Below are 21,680 nucleotides of genomic sequence, written 5' to 3' on the forward strand. Positions count from 1 at the left end.
TAGTCGTCTGCAGATGTGGAAGGTATACATAAATAACGCATATCCAAATCTGAACCAATAATACCAATGTTGTGTTAGTGAGGGACATTTTGTGATCCTTGTTCGGATTGAACAAAGTCAAAATCCAACCGTCAGCGAGGACTCCTCTGCCCAAATGTTGAGGGTGTAGTGAACATTATCATGCCTATCTGTGGTCCACTTTCACCAACTATGAAATAGAACTACTAAGTAAGCATGCACACCATTGACATGTTTGGAAACCACTTAAACGTGACACACTTGTGTACCAACCTGTATTGGCCATTTTGTCTTAAACATGGTAGATTATTGACCATTTTGTCTTTAACATAGCAAATTATTGACCTATTTCATCTTAAACACGACAGATTATTGACCATTTTGTGTTTAACATGGCATATTATTGACCATTTTCATATTAAACATGGTAGATTATTGACCTTTTTTCGTCTTCAACATGGTATATTATTGACCATCTTTTCTTACACATGGTAGATTATTGACATATTTGGAAACCACTTAAACGTAACACAGTTGTTTACCAACATGTATTAGATACAACAGATCTTGTGGCAAGGATGTGCGGTTTCGGTTCTTTGTCGGATAGCCTCTTGCCCTTCGGCCTCCTAGTAGTCTTTGAGGGGAACTCAAAGGTCTCACGGTGCATAACATCATCAAAGATCTCAAAGCTCGTATTATGCCTAAGTTGCCTCTGAATCTGACCATGACCCCTACTTTCACTGAAACAAGGCTGCATTCGAATGGTTCTTGTAGTAGCTAGATCGATATGGGGACTGAAATCAAATGCCATGGCACCGGAATTTTCAAGATCAACCATGAACCTCTCCACACAACCTACAAATTCCTTTTTTTGTGTGTGTGACTATTGCATTGTTTGCGACACCATCTTCAACTTTGTGTTCGCTTCATTCCACGTCATGATGTCAACATCCTCTATATGTGCTTCTGCATTGGAAATGGTATCGACAACCGATAGAGGTGTTGGGTGTTCATTAACATTATTAGATATTGAAGTTGACATAGGAATAGGTTTTGTACGAAACAGTATCTTAGAGTGATGTGCGGATCTTTTAAATCACCATACATAAACATGGATGAACCAAACAAGTTGAGTTGCACTTGACATCGACTTACCCAGGAGACGTGAATCATTAAATGAGTTATCGACCATTGCAGCAACCTTCAAAGCATGCTTGCATGTATTTCCTTGCAAACTCCATGGATAGTCACATATGTACAAGTGATCACCGCATTTCGTAACCACGTACCAATTGCAAGAGGACTGACTTTTAACCCAGTACGAACCAGGATTCATGTCATCTGGAACAAAATCAGCATCAGTAATTTCCTTTTCCCTCTCCATGCTAGTTCGCAAATGTGACAACCTATAGTTTCTAATGAATCCATAATATTGCAACAATCGCTTTTTCTTGTAGAATGGTTCCACTTTATAGGCAAGCTTGTGATACAAATTATCCATCCTCCTTGTGCATATATTCTTATTGTCTCTTAGGTGCAGCACCTTCAATTTTCCATGGTATGATTTGATGGAATTATTTGTGTCCTAGTTAGCATGAGGGAAATTCCTAAAAAAATTCACCCACACTGCTACCCAAAAGACGAAAAAAAAAGGAAGATGTCAACAAATAAATGAATGCGACAATTGTCACAACGAAAGAGTTAACAAGTCAGGGAGGGAAAATATAAGGCAATGCAAAACTCACCAATACAGCCATCTCGACACCATGTGTTGTGGAAATACTCTAGAAAATGTTGTTGATCAGCGAATTCAACAAAGAAATTGTGCACTTGCTGAGTAGTGCACTCTTCACTTTCATGCATTGCCATCACTATCTACCCGAAACAAAAAAAAATGTCCATTGCTCTTTCCTTTGTTGCATACTTGTAGACATTCTTCAACCATGCTCGCCCCATTTGCTAGATACAAAGTATCACACGGTATTGAAAAACGGTCTTGTTTTGAAGTCAACGATTAATCGTGCCTGATCAATATACAAATAAATGATAGACCAACATATATTACTGTTTGATCTGAAGTAGACTAACAATTGAAACATGCATGTATTGTATCGCTTGAATCTATGCACTCGCATCATCTATGATGGATGCATTGATCCTCCAATCAGACCTCTTTTCCTTTTCTCATCTTTGTCACTCCACCAACCACACCTCAAGGTCCTCGATCTTGTTCCTCGATGTCACTGCCCATGCAACGGGAACCCCCAATTGTTGTTAGTCAAACACGAGCAACGAATACAATTGGTATTGTTTTTAGCAACAAACGCGATAATTATTTCCATCTACAATTAAATGCAATGGGAAACTTCAAAATATGAGGAAGACTCATTACAAGGAGTTTAGGAGACTTGCCCCGTATTTATTCATTGCAAATGTGGAATCCATTGAGATGATTGACTCATGTGAGTGTCAAACCATCATGTAGAGCATCCAAGGCGTTTGTATTCCCATAATGAAAGGTGTGTCAGGACCTTCTGGTTGCTGGAAAAACAAAGAAATTGCCCTCATCTTGTTTTTTTCATTTTAAGATGCTTGTGGCATCATTTGCATGCTTTCATGATCGAATGGGGCGGACCCTTGCTGCCGCTTCCATAACGTCCTTCCGTGTTAGGAATGAATCTGTCTTCCTCAACATGCTATAAAAAACAAGATCATCAAGGTGTTTGTCCATTATAGCATTTACACTTACATCCATCACCAACAAACTCTCTATATATGCTTTGCATTCGATGGACAGATTTGGTGCAAATTGCAAGCGCAACTCGTTGCCAGTATCATGCACACCATGACAAAATGCACCGTTATTGTCTACATGCAACGGTTGCTTCTATATCAAGATGGCCACGTCTTTCCTACCATATAACACCTTGACAATGAAATGGCACGTACAACCTCATTTTTTCTGATACACATGATTCCGCTTTGGAGGCGACGGCTTATTCCTATTGTCTTTTGGTCCATACGAACATGAATACCTTAAACATAAAAACTGTCATATTTTTAGCAAGAGTCAAAATGTCATTAAACATAGACAAAGCATACCAAAGAATGTGACTACTAACTGGTTATACATCTTTGTCGTATGGTTGTCATGCACACTACTATTATCATCTTCAATATGCCTCTTTCGGACAAAATTGGTTTCAAAACCTTCAATCAACGATTCCCCCTTGATGAATGCATCCAATCTAGCGAGTGGAATCGCCGCACAAAAGTCTTTAGTCAAATTATCGTCAATGCAAATTTTGGTCCACCAAATATCTCGTGAAGAGAAGTAATGGAGACCTTCACCACCATCTTGCACTTCCAATCCCAACATTTGTTGCCATTTTCGGTGAATCGGCATCCTAGTGAACTACATATCAGCCAATATCATTGAATTACACACCAATTACCAAACAATTGCAAGTACACATAGCATACAAATAGTTGATTCATACTCAGCGTCATAGACACCGTAACAAATGTAAAGAGCCAAATTCGGTCCATGGCAACATACAACTGGGATGCACATACAATGCAAACAAAAACCTCTCAAAATAATATTGAATTTTGATGTCGACATCATTGTGTTTGTGACTAATCACAAACCATTTATATACAAATAATTCATGCAAAGTATTTCAGTTTATAAGAGGCTTGGGGGATAAAGAACGATGGACAATATAGTCAAAAAAGCACAATTTTCTCTTGATTTATGCTTTTATCAACATAACTCTGAATGAGATAATTGGAATTTGTTAAATTTTAGGATCAAATTAGGGTAAGCATATAATTTATTTTTTTTATTTCACTATTTGCACTTAGATATAAGTTAGATATTAATTCAATTATGAGAGGTGTGAATTCAATCTGCAGTGTGTATATTGAATTCACAGTGAGTGTATATAATGAACTGTTGTATGTATATGAATTGTTGTATGTTTATTCAGTATGCCATGGAATGCATAGATGATCCAATCTACAAAGTTCATGTATGTCCACGAATTCTTCATTAAGATAGACCGTTGTATTTAATTGACTTCCTCCAAGTTCATGGTAATCAACTAACTGCTATATGTGCATGGACTGCAGTATATTTTTCTCTATCTTATTATATCTACCGACTGTTGTATATACTTGCCAATCCCTCCCAGTTCGTAATAATTATGGATTGCTTATACATAGATTGCTATAAATAAATTTCTTATATTATCACTATTACTTATCAACCTTCCAAGGGAAATGTACATTGCTAATATACAACAACCAATAGAAAAGTATACAACGTGACTCTAGAGAGCCGAAAGGTGTGTTATAACCTTAATTGGTCACAAACCGATTCATAACACAAATTATATTATAAGCAAAATGAAAACAATATGATCGGTTATGTAGAATTGATAAACTAAATCAATCATGCCATAATAATCGATGATCAATCAATTTCATAACCGATATTAACAAATCATATTTAGTTGTTCATGAACCGACTCGAATATAAACGAACGAACCGAAAAGCAAATACTATCGATTATGTAAAATCGGTGATAACAAACAAACATTAACATATCAAAATGTAGATGTCAACATTGGGTATAAAAAACGTTATAATCAATAATCACGACAAGTACTCCACTTTGATTTTGGTCAATAACATGCAATCCAAAAAGGTGTTATAAAACGTGTGTTATTGAGTTTTCCAAAAAAAATAAAAAAATCACATCTGCAGCTAAATCTAGGTTGTAGCTAAAGTGGTTCCCAAAAGGTGTGTCAATAACACGTAATTTTTCAAAAATTACAGATCGTTGATCATGACCATCAAATTTAGCTGTGGCTTTGATTTTTATCACGATTTGTATTTTTTTTAAAATTTTGTGTTATATACTTTGCGTGTATTTCATGTTATTGATTTTGCATGTTATTGGCATACTTTTTTGGAGCCACTTTGTGTGTTCTTTTTTGTTATTGATAGTGTGTGTTATTGACATACCTTTTTGGAGCCACTATGTGTGTTATTTCGTGTTATTGACTTTGCGTGTATTTCGTGTTATTGACTTTGCGTGTAATTTCATGTTATTGACTTTGTGTGTATTTCGTGTTATTGCATTTGTTTCTCTATTGAGATCTTCTTGTTTTTTTCAATAATGTCATTAATCAAATGGAAGACGGGAATTTGGTTAATGGCAACCGATGCTCTAGTTCTGATAGTCGTTCGTTTGTTTCAATGATCCAAATGTGTTCCTTGCAAGTATTGTGTGATGACTGGCTTTTGAAATCAATGATCATTCAATTTTTGTATGTTAATACCAACCTATTAACTTAATTTTAATAGATTATAAGATAAATACGTCAAAACACGCTGTCTAATCTAATATGTACGTGGCATAAACAATGCCTATTAATCGCAGAGACCAATTAACCAAATAGTTGATTTAGATGGCTTAAAAATCGACCTTTAATCACAAAAATTATTTAAGTCATTTGTTTGTTTCAATGATCCAAACGCGATGACCCGATTTTGCAGAACAACACACACAAATACAGACCCACAAATACATCCAAAACGCGTATTTAAACAAATGCATAAATAAAAACTCGTGGGGTTTTAACATATGCATCAATAAAAATCAAAGTTGACCATGAGAACGCATACCTTTCACAGATCCAACGTAACTCTAGCCCGCGTTGTTGTCGTCACTCCTATAATCAATGTTTTTTACTTCCTCTTCAAACCCTCCCCCCGCTACTTCCACCGCTCCTATAACGTGTGTTTAGTCTTCAATTTCCAACCCTCTGCAAGAAAAAAGCCAAAGGAAAAACATATGAACAGAAGTTGCAAAGGAAAATCGTATGAACACATAAGGAAAAGGAAAATCCTGTGAACAATTCTCTTAGCATACCTAGCAGCTTCGACAGCATCCAAGCCCTCACCCACGTTGTTATTGTTGATCACAATTGTATAACGCATGTTTAACCTTCCCAGATATCTGCTCTACTCATGTTTTTCTCTTCCTTGCCTTGCAATTTAATGGCTTTGCATGTTATTGACCACAAATATATGACTGCTCTTTCTTGCCTTCCAAGTTAATGGTTTGCATGCTATTGACCACAACATATGAAGAGATATATTAAATGCATTGCTATTGACCTGACTTAAGTCTCTAAGTTATTGTCCCCAATTACCTGTGTATTATAGTATGATATCAGTCGTGGGAGACAGTTTTCTCCCACTACTTTCCCGCCCGCCCAACAAAGCACTTTGTGGTCTCCTAGCAGTTTGACCGATTGCGTGTTATACGCCCCTCCAAAGTCGACGACATGACGTGCTCTATGGACGTCCTTTTCGGCGAGTCCACGTCGTCACAGTCTTGTCCCATGCAATGTCCTGCTATGTCCACATCATCACAACTCGTGCGTGGGCCTACCTGCAACTGGGCATGGGTATGCATGTATGTTATGCATGCCATCGGTATGACGCTAACATTTTGGAGCCACAATAGTTGTGTCCAAAATGTTTCCCCACCTCTTTCAAATGTTACTTTCAACTTTACTTGTATTGTACTTTCACTTTAATTTGACATCTCTTTTTCGTTTCCCTCCTTTGTGTACTTACCTTCTTCCATAATAAAACAATTTATTTTCCTATGATACAATTTGTATCATACATTTTTTATTAATAAGATTTTGGTCCCCAAAAGCTTACACACTTAATAGATGAGGAAAAACTTTCCCCCGCCTCTTTCAAACATCATTTAACTTTGCTTACATTTGTATTTTAATCTAGTTTGACATCTTTTTTTCCTTTCCCTCCTTGATGTACACCTTCTTCCACAATAAAATAATGTCCTTCTTTAATAGAAAAAAACCAAATTAACATCGATTTTGTCAAATGATGAAAGATATTTTTTTTAACATTCACAATAGAATAAAACTTATATATAATAGAGGCAGTTCTAATCTCAATGCAATTTTTCTCACTTGTTCAAAAATCTCCAATAGATAATATCTAAATGGTTTTAAATTCTTTTCTTTATCTTGTAGTTTTGTTTGCTTAAGTATTATAATGTCATGAAGAGCATACCTTACAATTTTCTCATTATGTATTGGGATGAGTTAGTGTTCATAACCCTTAGTATATTTTTTGGCTCATTTAGTCAATGCCTTTGTCTTTTCTACCCTCAATGCTAGGTTGTGTCTTACATTTTAATTAAAAATTAATAAATAGGAGTGTTTCAAGTCATACAATCATTTTTATCAGGAATAAGAAATAACTACTTAATTAAAACTTAATTTTCAATTATTTAATTTGGGTCACAACTCCTTGATTAATAACATTTTTGTCCCCAAAAGCTTTCACACTCAATGGATTGGCAATAAGTTTTCCCACCTCTTTCAAACATCACTTGACTTTGCTTATATTGTACTTTCAATCTAGTTTGACATCTTTTTTCATTTTCCTTTTTAGTGTACTTACCTTCTTCCATAATAAAATAAGTTATTTTCCTATGATCCAATTTGGATAACACCTCGTCAATTAATAAAATTTTGGTCCCCAAAAGATTACATACTCAATAGATGAGGAAAAGGTTCCCCCACCTCCTTCAAACATCATTTTTCTTGTTTACATTTGTGTTTTTAATCTAGTTTAACTTATTTTTTCCCCTTTCCCTCCTTGATGTACTTACCTTCTTCCACAATAAAATAATATCCTTCTTTAATACATTAGGAGAAAAATCTTTAATAGAAGGAAACAAAAATTTATATCAAATTTTCCAAATGATCAAAGAGATATTTTTTTATCATTCACAATATAAAATAACTTCATATATTATAGAGGTAGTTATAATCCCACTTGTTCAAAAATCTCCAATAGATGATATCTAATTGGTTTCAAATTCTTTTTTTTACCTTGTAATTTTGTTTCCTTAAGTATTACAATTCCATGAAGAGTGTACCATTACAATTTTTATATTATGTTTTGGGATCACTTTAGTGTTCACAAATTGCTAAATTGTATCTTATATTTTGTGTTTCCCTATATTTTCTATATGAACTTGTCACTCTTTTATGTTTATTTCATGTTTTTCTGGCATGTTAAGCTTTTAGAAGCTTATTGTGCTTAAACACTAGTGTGACACACAAATGTTCAAGTGATATGCTAGCATCCATCAATATCTAGTCATATAACAACCATTTATGTGAGTTTCTACCACCTTTCTCTTGATGGCTAGACTTGGTAACCAACCTAGGTTGAATCTCAATGGTTAGTTTAGGTCCCTAACCTCTTTATCTTCCCTCCTACCTCTATTTTTTTAATCTATCTTTTGGAAATCACTATCAAAATCTTTTGATCTCATGTGATCTACTACCAACACATAAAATGTTCTTGAACGCTTTGTTGTCCAACATGATTTCTTTACCATCCTTTGCATATTTGGAAACATCTAACTTGTGATTCTTGTAGATTTTACTTACATTAATGGTGTGAGGCGATAGCATTCAAACCTTGTTTTTATTTCTTATTTTAATATTATTTATAAATCCTTTAGCATTTTTCTAGCACTTGTTGGGATTTTTACTCATACTTGAAAACATACACACTAGATTATTGCTTTTTGTAGACTTGAAAATAATTTTCATAGAATTTACACTTGTTCATATAGTTCTAAATGCATATAGACTAGATGCACACATATTTCATTCCCTCTTTATCTTTAGCTTCTCATCGAGACCTTAAAAGAATTTTAAAATGGCCTTATGCATTCTCAAAAAGATCCTAAGTAGCCACAACTTTTCTCTCTTTTCAAGTTAACTAGTTTTGGAAACTTATGAACAAACAAAGATTTAGTTTTATTCTTTCATTATCTTTGTAATTTTATTTTCTATATATTCAAATTTATTTTTAAAAAAATCTATTATTGGGTATATCCTAGAGTGTTGTATTTCTCCCTCGTCCCCTATGTATACAAAATCCAAAGGACCATACAAAATTTGTGTTTTAGAATAATTTTGGATGACAATTCATAAACTAGACTACAATAAGTAAATTAGAATACAACACATCACAATCGTGTCTTGAATAGAGATCTTTAGCTATGAATATTAGGTTCTATATTTTTTATACCTTTTGATTCGATATTTTTTTGTATATTTTATTAATTGTAATTTCTATAATTTTTAGTTTTAAACCTAGCTCTATTTCTCTTACACAACTTAAGTAGAAAATAAAAAATTATCCAAATAATATTTTATTTTAGCTTACTATTTATGGTAGTAGATTTGAAATCCATAACAATATAAAGAAAAAAAAGACACAATGGTATCTAGTGAGCAATATAAAAACTTTAGATAAAATAATTAAACAAGAACACTTTTTATCCAAATTACAAGTATAAACATTTTTAATTCAAACTTTTAACTTATTCTCAACTATATGTTGATTATGTCTCACCTTGTACTTAAGTTACAACTCCTTTAAACTCTCTTCCAATTCAACATGAAGCATGTTAATCTTCTCAATAAATATCACAACTTTGTAGATTTTAAAAATTTACTCATTTCTTTCTTTATCATGGCCTCATCATTGTCAAAGGGACTAATAGGTAAGTAACCAAAATGAGTCTCAAAATAAGGCATATTTCCAAAATAATGATTTTTTTATTGTGAGAATTTATTCGAAAATTTCATCCAAGTCTTAGTATTATTACAACTATATCCTTCAAGAGATGCAACAAAAACATATTAACCATTTTAGTTTGAACACTCATTTGTAGATGATATTATTAGTTTCATTTAGCAAGTTGGACTATCTTTTCCCATAGTGTGGTTCAAACTTTACTCATGAAATGTTTCATTGACAAAATTTTATAGAGGAAATCACATTAAAGTTAACCTAAATTTAGATGTAAAAACAATTTAGCTACATTATTGCCCTTACAAGACCTATTGCATGGAATGTGAATGGACATATTTCTAAACATGTAGTAATGTTGTCGTCTTGAAAATACAATCCTCCTACAAAATCCATGGATACTCTCTCCTATTTCTTATAAGGAGCTAGTAGTAGCTTATACAATGCCAACATTATATTTTTAGGCTTGCACTATACAACACATATTGAGCTTTTACAAACTTTGTAACATGAATCTTTTTGTTTAGGCGCTGCATGCATTTCTTAACATCTTGAACAAAGACATACAAATTATATATAATTATTCATCACATGTATACTAATTCAAAATTAATCCATGAAGCAAATCTAAATGATTAAAAGATTCCTTACCTACTTGTAAAAAAACTACTAAAGTAGTCATTAACATTAGTTTGCCAAGGGAAAGTAAGGATAGTGGTTTCAACTTTGATTCTGAGACCGAGGGAGAGTCGGAAGAAACTAGCAAAAAAGGGAGGATTAGGGCCAAGAAGAGGAGGATTATTGTGGAATCTGAAATGTCAAACTCTGAAACTAATTCTCTTGAGGAAAAACCTGTTAAAAAGAGGAAAGGGAAAGCCTCTGGAAAGAAGGCTCAGAAAAATAACACTAAAAAGGGTAGCAATTCTGATCTCAATTATGTTCTGGTTGAGTCTGAGGAGGAGGAGGATGATAATAAGAGGATTGATGGTTAGGACAAAGAAGGGGAGGGTAACCCAGTTAAGGATAATTTGGATACCGTGGACACCGTGAATACCACTAGTCTGCATAACGAGGAAAAAGGGGGTCAAAGTGATAGTGGTGACAAAGATACCATTAAGGATTTCTGTGAGACCATTACTACTTTGGTGAAGGATATTAATAGTTTGAAAACTGATACACAGGCCATGGCAAGAATTACAGTTGGTGACAAGCCCTTGGCGGAGCATGTTAAAGAGTTAGTGGTCGTTCTGCATAATGCGCAAGCTATTGAATGTATGGTTGGAAAAATCTTAGCCACGGAGAAAAAGGTCAATGAGATGGGAGATAGAAAGGAAATGGACAACAAACTGAAAGATTTTGGCAGCAGAATTGACAAGCTAGAGTACAATGTCAAGCAGCTTGTTGATCAAAATTTCCAAATCCTTAAATCTTCGGTGGACAACATGAACATCTTTATCAATAGGTTCGAGAATAATGCAGAGAAGGATGGTGATAAAGAGCAGGTGAACAAGAAGGGTCATGAAAGGAGGACCAGAGCCAACACAAAGAATAAGGTCGACATCGATGGTCGTGAGCTGGAGGATATGAAGACCTCAGCGAACAACATGAAACAAATGGTTGTTCACGCTGAGGAGATTCTGAATAGTATTTAGTTCCAGTTGTTGTCCTTGGTTCTGTCTCTTTGTTGTCTTTTGCTTTCCTTTTGCTGTATGTTTCGAGTTTTATGTAATGATGTATTAAGTTGTGCCCTTCCGATGGGTTCATTTTGACTTTTTGAAGTGATCAGGGACTTTTTTAGCATTTATGTTTTCCTGGCTTGTAAAAGGTTCGGGTACCTTTCAAATACCTGTTTTTACTTAATCAAAACATTAGTTTGCCAAGATCCTTTTCTATCTCACATGGTAGTTGCAATTCATGTAGTGTTGAAATTGCTAAAATTAGTAATATTTTGTTTCAAAATATCAAGTACTTTTTACAAATTTTTATCCTAATTAAAGAACTTATCATTTACCATTGTGCACTGAAAAAAATTTATCGTGAAAAATAATATGATAAAGCTCTCCAAGAATTTAACTATGGAACAGCTTAAATAATTGGCATGATATTTGTTAATTTTTAGAATTTAAATCTCCAAATAACAAATAATGTGTCAACTATTTACTTTCAGCCTAAATAATTATCCCTACAAAAAACCAAAAGCTATAGATATATTGAAGGACTTGGGCCACTTAAAAATGACTTTCATTTTTTTGATTGAATTGCATATTTCCATCTCCAAATAAATAAATTCCTTGTGCAAAAAATAGTGTTTATTCTCATTTTGTGACATGTCATTCTCCTTCAAAACTTGTAAAGGTTGTTTGAAATGTAATATATAATTATTATAAGTATTATGTAAAACCTATATAACATCCAAGAAAAACATTTGACATATGAATCTATGAGTGGTCTAAATAACTAATTCATCAATCTTGTAGAAGTAAATATGATAATATGAAATCCAAAAAGTTAGTACAAGTCACTTAAACAAAACTTCTCTTCTTTCAAATGCCATATTTTTATATATATATCCCCCTTGTCTCTTATATTTCTAATCCAAATTTGTGAACAGTTGGCGATGTTAATAATTTGTTCTAATAAATCATCAATATGTAGTACAGGTTACATGTTCTTTCTAGTTATCTTATTCAAGGATATAAAGTCAATAAAAAAATTCGTGAACCATTTTTTTTTGGTAAGAATAATAGTAGTAAGAGAGCTATATGTAGATGCTTTAGGATAGATTAATATCTTGATCAAGTAAAATTAGAGTTATTTTAATATCACTTAGTGGTTTTGTGGGAGCTTGTTTCTATAAAAGAAAACGTAAGGGTAGTTGCTTAAGGTTGGCTCGTTGAGGTTTTGAGTCTTTTTTAGGAGTGCATGTGTGAAACATGGCATGGGATGTGTGGTTACATGCTTGGACACATGGAGGATGCATTGAAGGGGCTTGATGTTTTACAAGTGTTCATGGAGGCTCTAAAGATTTAATGTAATGTTATGTTGTTGAATAATACACGAGTCATGGATGCTTATGGAGGCTAGGTTTTTCCCTCTTGAGGGTTTTTCTAGGGTATATGTTGTGTCATATTTTAATAGGTATGTTGTTTATTCTTTTACATGTGGATTTCAAATACTTGTTTGCATAGATTTCTCTTTTGGGTTGTATAAATTGTCATTATGTAGTTGCAAGTTTTCTTTCATTTCATATGAAATCCATAGTTGTGGTTGGATAACCCTAAGTTGAGTAAATCTTATTTAAGTTTGAATAAATGGGCATGCATGAAAGAATGACGAAATGACAATATATGAGGGTTTTACAGGTTGTTTATTACAATATGAGGGTTTTGGGTTTATTGTTATGATGGGTTGTTTACAGATTTGGGGTTTGTAAAAAGTTAGCTTAAATAGGTTTCTTGGGTGTGCATTCAAATGAGGTTTTGTGGGGGTGGTTTTATAGATGACCTACTAAGACAAAATGGAACCAAGATTGTAGAGAGACAAATTTTAACATAAAATTTGACCTAGTTTGAAAAAGTTGAAAAAAATACAAAAAAAATAGCCCTAGCCCAATCATTCAGCCATTCAAGGTGTTTATAGAGAAGAAAATTATTATATCATTTTTCCCATCGGCATTAAAAATATACCTCGCAAAATTAATAAATCAAAAAAATATATAGGGGACAAACTGTTACCAAAAGTGCTTAGAAAAAATGAAAAAAAAATGTTGAGGGGATCGGCCCCACCCCTTGACACCACAGTATTGCAAGTACTGGAAGGTACTAATAGTTTCAGCCATGTCAGTATCGACTCCCATCATTGGGCTTACACTACAAGTGACAGTGATTAAAACCACCAAATGTCTAAAATGCAATTTCAAAAATAAATAAATGCCTCTCATTTAAAAAAAAATGTTTTCAAACCAAAAAAATTGCAATGAAATTAATTTTGGGTTCAACCATATTTTACCCTGACACCCCTCCTCCAGTGATACCACCTAGTTGGGTCGACGAGCCACCAACTTGTTGTCCAAGGGTCACCAATTTTGCTCATACATAGGCAAAGAGGCTGACTTTTTCCTAACAAGCAAAACTTTCAGTCAGATGGTCCATTTTTAACTTCTTGTACTGATTAGAAAGTTGGTTTCAAGCACTATGTAGCAACATAGGTTTGGCTCCCTTATTTTGCCATTTTTGCTAGTTTTGGGGGCCTATAAGTCAAATATTCTCTATATAATAATTTTGAGCATAACTTTTGCATATAGAATCAATTTTTTGGTTTGAAATAGGCATTGGAAAGAATGTTTAGTGCACTTCAAATTGGTGCTATTATCTTTCTAGTTTGATGAGTGTGAAGAGTTGTGTGCTTGTTTGAACACTTGTAGGTGCATGAGATTCAAGGTGTGATTATGTGAGCATATAGACAAGTCAAGTGGTGAATCCTTCAGGTAGTACATGCTTTCATGTGATATTCATGATGGTACAATTGATTCTCATTTTTTGTGCTTCCTGGTACATGTTTACAGGTATTTTCAGAGTAGGAATTTTTTGGTGACAAGTACACAAGTTGTCTTTGGTCTGAGGACATGGTTTGAGACTTAGAGTCTCATCTAGGTGATAGTTGAGTGTAGGTACAACATTGATGTTGATTATGGTATCATGATTACGTAGGTAAACTATTGCATTAGCATGACATGATTGGGTTCATTGTGGTTTGGTGGTTTTTGGTTTGATGTTAGGAGGTTTTTTCTTATCTCCTTAATGCTTGATTAGTTCCTTGATTATGGTACTTGGAAGTGGACATGTTTGGTAAATCAGATCAAATGTTGATTTGGTGTTTGAGTCATTTGGTCTACAATATTATATTCTTTGATATCTCAGTTTGCAAGTTGCTAATGTGATGATGAGTTTTCATGTTTTAATGTTTGGATGCACAAGCTATGTTATCTGTAGATTTTGGATCCTATTGATTGCAATAGGATGATCCTATATCCACATGATTGATTCAGTTTTGATGTAGATTTTGTTAGTTGGCCTTATCTACGGTCATTTGTACATTGGTATGTTTGCTTTGAGATGAGAGGATGGATGATGTTTATAATACTTGGATAGTCAATCTTGAGACTTGTAGTATAACGGTTTTCTCATTTGTCACAATAGGTTGGTTACACATTTCAATGGGAGATTTTGATAGTAATGGTTTCGTGATGATGGATTTATTTATGATTTTTTATTGGTGGTTGTATCTTTTTATCTTGGAGATCATGATTTCACCTAATTTTACTGGCATTATAGTTGTGTGTAGACCTGGATGATCTTCATTTAGGAGATGGTTATCATGATGTCATGTATAACTAAGAATCACAATTCAATGGGAGTTGTTTGAAGTGATGTGGATTTACCATTTGATGGTGAATGATCTTCTTTAGTGTCACATATGTTTGCAGGAGCTCTTAGATGATGTTGCAACATAAGAGTCTTTCACATTCGCAGAGTCGTTGGTAGTAGATGATTATCACTATGACATGGAGATATTGACATCTTAGAGCCATGGAGGACTCATGGAGTCTTTGGATGAGGTGTTGTATACACTTTGTTAGTTGACATGTTATCATTTTTTGATAGGATGGTTACTATCATGTCATGATATACTCTTGATTGTACATTAAAGTTTTGACATGATGCAATTTTTTGATATGTTCATTTGGAGCATGTGATCTCCTAGGTGGAGATGGTTAGATCATGATGTCATGTTTATGTTCCTAATTCTGCAGTTGGGATCTTGATACTAACCTTGTTTGGTTCTCTTTGTATTGAGTACATGATCATTTTTTTGATTACTTAATGATGATGCTATGTTGCATTTGGAGGTTGGCATGGATTAATCAATTACAAGTGCTCATGGATACTTGGAGACACAAGTGAGGCTTGGAGATATGTTGTGATTAGATACATGTGTTGAGATGGTTACTCTTGGTGAGATTTCAGCAAGAAGTGTGAGGAGCCTACACCTTGGTTGGACATGAGTTCAACATGGACCTATGAAGAGTGTTCTTCGATGAGACGTGGTGACTTGAATATCTTGGAGGAGAATTCTCATTCCCCACTCTTGCTCTACTCAATAGTTTACTACTTGAGAGGTATTTATCATTGTTCCTTTAAGGTTCATTATGATTTATGCTTATCAATCATAGATATGGATCTTGAGCTATAGATAGATGGTTAGTTTTGAAGGATTCATTTTGAGAGATGAATAGCATGGTTATCTATCTCCTTGTGTATATGATTTGATAATATAGTATTATTACGAGGATGTTAGAAGATGGTTTATTGGTTTGATTTCCTTCTTCAAAAATGGTTACCTTGAGTTTCATCTTCTAGATTTGGGATTCTTACATCCATGTTGGTGTTTGATCTATGAGATTGAACAAGATGAGTGTTGTTGATCCTTTTCTCTTTGGGGTGTTTTGTGGAGGAAATCGTACTTGACACGGTTTTGCATTTAGAGGTGTATGTAGAAGGATACTATATAGTTGTTGATGAATGATACTCCCCTTCCAAACCAAAACACAACAAAAACAAAGAAATGCACAAAAAATGCAAGAAATAAACACTTGTTTTTATTATCGTAACGAAATGAAATTGTAACATTCGAAAAATAACATGCTACAACCACATGGGCTTTCTCATTATAATAATCAGCAAGCCAAAAACACAATCAGCACTATTAGAACTAACTTGTATAACCCCCATTTTTCTTCATTATCTTGGGAAGTATAACTGACTAGAATGCTCTGGAAAGTGTTCTGGAAAGTGTAACTCTCCCTTTTTGTGGATGACCACTCTTCTCTCATTTTTTTCCTATATCCTATATTGGAATATGTCGAGAATATGCCTAGAATGGGTTTTGGCACCCACAAAAGTATTTTGAAATTTTTTTATTTTTCCTATTAAAGTAGTGCCACTTTCGAAGGCCATATCTTTTGATTTGGGAGCCCAATTAATCCTAGTTTTTTTAAATAGAAGATCTTTAAGTGATCTACACCATGCTTTCACACAAAACTAGATTGTTGAACAAACATATACTAACCACGTCTCATACAGACATTTTTCCAAGAAAAGTGTACATAAGTGATTCCTACCATTAATCAATTTATGTGCATGACAATAACATCAATACAAATGTTTTCAATAAAAACATAAATGAGACATTCACAATCACTAATCAATGCAGAAGAATACTAGTCAAATAAATATATAGAATACCATGCAAGTACACATGATAATTTTGCAATGCCATCAATGCATACACATGAGAACCAAATGCATCGTATAAGATACAACTACATACAAGACTGGAAAAAATATGCCAATAAACACATATGCTATGGAAGCACATCAATACACAAAATGCATCATCAAGTAAACATGAGTGTACTACCAACATCATTGATTCATATACATGAAATATCAACATGTCATACAAGAACACATCCACATGTGAGATTGAGAATAACACACCAACCAAGCATATATTAAGAATCACATGCACACATTCAATTCACAATCTAACATACGCAGGAGACAAATATCCTAAGATTTAGTGATAGAGTGTCATTGTTGGTATAAAAAGAAACATTGAGGTTGAGGAGTATGCCTTTGTGTTATGGGATCATTAACAACGATGGTATACTAGACCAATGCCATTCACAATGCTTCCACATATCCTCTTGGGCATACATAAGAGTCTCATGGATAATTATTGTTAATATTTTAATTGTGCAATTCCAATTCATTGTAATTAATGTCTTATCTTAATCTCTCATTGCCTCATCATAGCTTCATACAAGTGGAGGATCAATAGGAGCATCAGAAGCACCGAGGGGCACAACCTCCTCATCAGAGGAGACATCAACCTCATGGGAGGAGCCAACTGTGACCATCAAATTTTCTACAGTAGCATTCTACCACCAAGTAGTAGCACCCCTATGATGAGGAATAGAGCAATCCGAAGCAAGGTGCCATGTTAAGAAGCATTTTTTACAGCGAAAGGGGAGGCCCTCATAGTCCAACGGTTGCATCATGGCATATCCCCAACCATAAGAACCACATCTCTCAGGAGAGGCGAAGAGATGTCAATGTCGATTAAAATGTGGGCAAAGGTAGAGTGCTCCATAGAAGACTTAGCTTCATCCACCTTCAAGAAACGTCCAATGGAGTTGCCAATGGCCTCATAGCATGAAATCTCCCAGAAATGGAGAGAAAGATTAGGATGGCTAACTCAAACTAGATGCACATTAAGTGGTTCAGTAAGTTGATTAAAGGAAGTTGTCCAGGGCTTCACAGAAAGGGTGTGATCATCCCAAGCTCACAGCTTACCCAACACCAAATATCTTTCCGAAGAAGAAATAAAGTTAGCATTAAAAAAACCCTTAGCATAAGGATAGAGCTCAATATTATGTGCAACCAAAGGCTTCCAAGAATCACTCACCCAGTGATGGAGATCTGGAAGAGAAAGCCAAAATCTAGCAAATCTGCACACCAAAGCACGGCTTTGATAGAAAGCAATATTATCGACAACATCTTGTCCACAAACCACCACAGAAAAAGATTTGGCACAGGGAAGAAAGTGAATCCCCTTAAGAGGATGAGTAGCAGCTTTGGCCACATGAGCAAAACTTTATCCTCCATTGAATCTAGGAGGGACAAAGGCATCAACAGCACCAAGAGCATTCACAACCCCGGCATCAACACCAGTTGTAGCAGAACGACCCCCTCACCAGCAGCACCCATGGTGGGGGCACGGGGGGGAGTGGGGGGTTGGGGAGGGCCCAAACCAATGATGACTACAGAACCCGCAAGAGGGGGTGAAGGGCACGACCTAGCCAGAGCAGTGGCCACACCATCCCCGCCCAGCACACCAGCGCCAATAGAAACATCTCTCAACACAGAAGGCAGGGCACGATCATCAAACGTAGTTAAACGGTCGAAGTTCAAAATCGCGGCAGAGGCGGGAGGCACATGTGTTACTAGGCATTACACTTGCAATAAATTATGTGGTATTGACAAATACCTTTAGGAGCTTGTTAAGTAAGGATCTTCTCCTTACAACAAACCCCTAGATTTGATTCTAGATTTGATTCAAATTTTTTTTATAAAAATAAGACATGTAACGAGTGCATAAATCATTGTTCTAATGAGGGTAACGTGGAACTTTAAACAAAATGCATAAAGGTGATGCAAAGACCTAGTTTGGAACTATTGTTTCAAAACTTGTTTAAAAAAAGAAGTTATGTAATCAAAATATGTTAATACAAAAATGTTAAGATGAGCTAGAGTGGATCTAAGATTGATTCAATGGGATATATATCCCTCTAATCTTGGATGATAGATAGATAGTGAATGATAACATGAATGATGGATGACTTAAGGGATGATGTCCTTTTATACTTAACTTACAGAATTCAAAAGTTTTGGCATGAGAGTGGTACATAGTGATTAGTTGGAAAGAAATTGGCTTAAGCTTGGGTAAAATTTTGAAATCCAAACATGTGGGTCACGTTTGCACGCTGGAAACAAACTAAGTCAAATCCAAAAATACACATGTGACCCTAGGAGGGGAATAGGTAATCTGAGGCTTTGACAAATCCCTAGAAAATGGTTTAGTTTTGTTTATGTTGGTTGATTGAAAAATAAGGTCAATGTGTCTAGTAAATGAAAATCATGTGCTAGGACAAGTACTTAGAACATCCAACCAAAATGGCATAAAACAAAGGGCAAAATGTTGGGTATGCAATTTTCACTGGTGCTATTAGAATCTCTCACACAAAACGTTAACAATAGAAGCAAAACATGTGAAAATGAACACAATGCCTCAAAGAACAGTTACAAATATACTTTTGTTCAAGTATCATAAACATGTACCATTGGTATATTTGAAGGGGCAACCTTTAAATCAATTCTCCAATATAGTATAAAATTCAAGATGATATTTTTAATTACAACCTCAATATAAAAGCCTCACAAGGAGTGACTTAACAGGTATAACCAATGTAATAAATGCATGCTTACTATGAACTTATTAAAAATACATAGTTAAATAACCATAATTAGTACAATGCAATTATAAAGGTTACAACATAAGAATCCTAACATTATATTAACCAAAGGTTATGACATAGGTCATCTTAATTTCCCCTTAAAACCAATTACAAATTAGGGAAGAAAACATTAATATTATTATTCTACTTGTAATCTAAATGATAGTGATTAATGGAGATATCAAAGTGTTGTTTTGCATACAAAGTCTTGAAGTTCAATTACAACTTACACAAATTATTTGAGCTATGAAAAGCCCTATGAGGGGTGAAAAATTTAGTTGGTAGGAGCAATTGCTTTCTACCAAAATACATTGCTCAAAATAGACCAAAATAAAAGAATCATAATTTTGTGTTCAACTTACGACTACTTTAACTTCTACTTCCTAAACATACAACCCATAATTAAATCCCCTTGATTCAAGTAACCAATCGTTCTTATAAAGTGTTGACAAACTCCCCCTTACATGTGTTAAGTCTTCCACTCAAAATTGAAGAGATAGTCACTTGTTTGTTTCTCATTCTACTTGTTTTTCTAGCTCAAGTAAAATGGCCACTAACCAAATAAAATTGCCATTGTTGATCATATAATCAACCTATCAATTACAAAGATTACCACTAAATCACAAAATCATCTCAGCAATTTTAAGTTGCACACCATCACTTTCAAAATCACTCCCTAATGAGATTGATAGTTTTAACTATTGTAGACATTAAGTTTCCACAATCCATGTGATAGTATTTATTTTTCATCTCTAATTGCTCTCTAACATCTTGATGATAGTTCACGGAGTGTGATCTGAAATGTTCATGCAAAAAAGGTTGACACAATCTAATCCAGAAGCAGTTGAAACTAGTTTTAACTATGACAAAACAAGAAGTTGTTACACTTATAAGAATGAAACCAAACATCTATCCAAAAATTGCAAGCCCCTTCAATGCTAAATGTATATGGTTTTTGGCCCTACAACACCCTAAAGTGTCTCTCCCCTTAAAGATGAGTTTTACCCTTAAATCCAATGAATACATCGCATCATCATAGCCTTCAGACCCCGTTCATCGTTCCCCCACCCCCTTGCCTCTTAGGTTTGATCCCAAGGGGGGCTTTAAGATCTATTTTGAAGAAGCAAGGGGTCCTGTGAAGCAAAAGAATATGCTACAAGATTAATTTGTTACACATATAGATATATTGAGAAGGGGGTGAATTAGTATATGCTAATTTTACCCTAAACAACCATTAATTACCATTTATAACTTCTGAAACTATCATAGGAATAGTTAAGCATAAGATAAGCATGCATCAACACAATAACTCTAGATTTATGTGAAAACTTAGAAGGGAAAAACCATGGTGAGAATAATTGTTAGGATCTACTATCCAAATCCAACCTCACAAAACAAATAAAAATCTTTATAATATTTTGCAACAACCTATGATGGAGACACCAATCCCTAATCAGATTTGCATAGGAGACACCAATCTCCTATTCCCAGAATTGAGCACCAACTCAAATAATGAGGCACCAACCTAAATTAAATCAAAGTATATGAAAGATATGTCATGCAAACCTTCAAGGTTGAACCTTCAATATCTCCCTCATTTGATCTTCTTCTAAAACCTCTCATAGTGTGCATGAGATCTGCATTTTAGTTCACACACTTATACAAATTGAGTAGACAACTTGCACAACTTTGTCACATTTACACACATACTACTCAATATTGGAATGAATCCAATCACCAATGCATTTACATTGCTACATTAATTACATCCTCAAGTTGGCCTAGAACTTATTTACAACATCCACAAGTCAACCACATGAATGAACCTTAAACCAAACACGTAATAGGTCC

The sequence above is a fragment of the Cryptomeria japonica genome, chromosome 10, assembly GCF_030272615.1.
Source record: "Cryptomeria japonica chromosome 10, Sugi_1.0, whole genome shotgun sequence".
In the NCBI taxonomy this organism is placed as follows: Eukaryota; Viridiplantae; Streptophyta; class Pinopsida; order Cupressales; family Cupressaceae; genus Cryptomeria; species Cryptomeria japonica.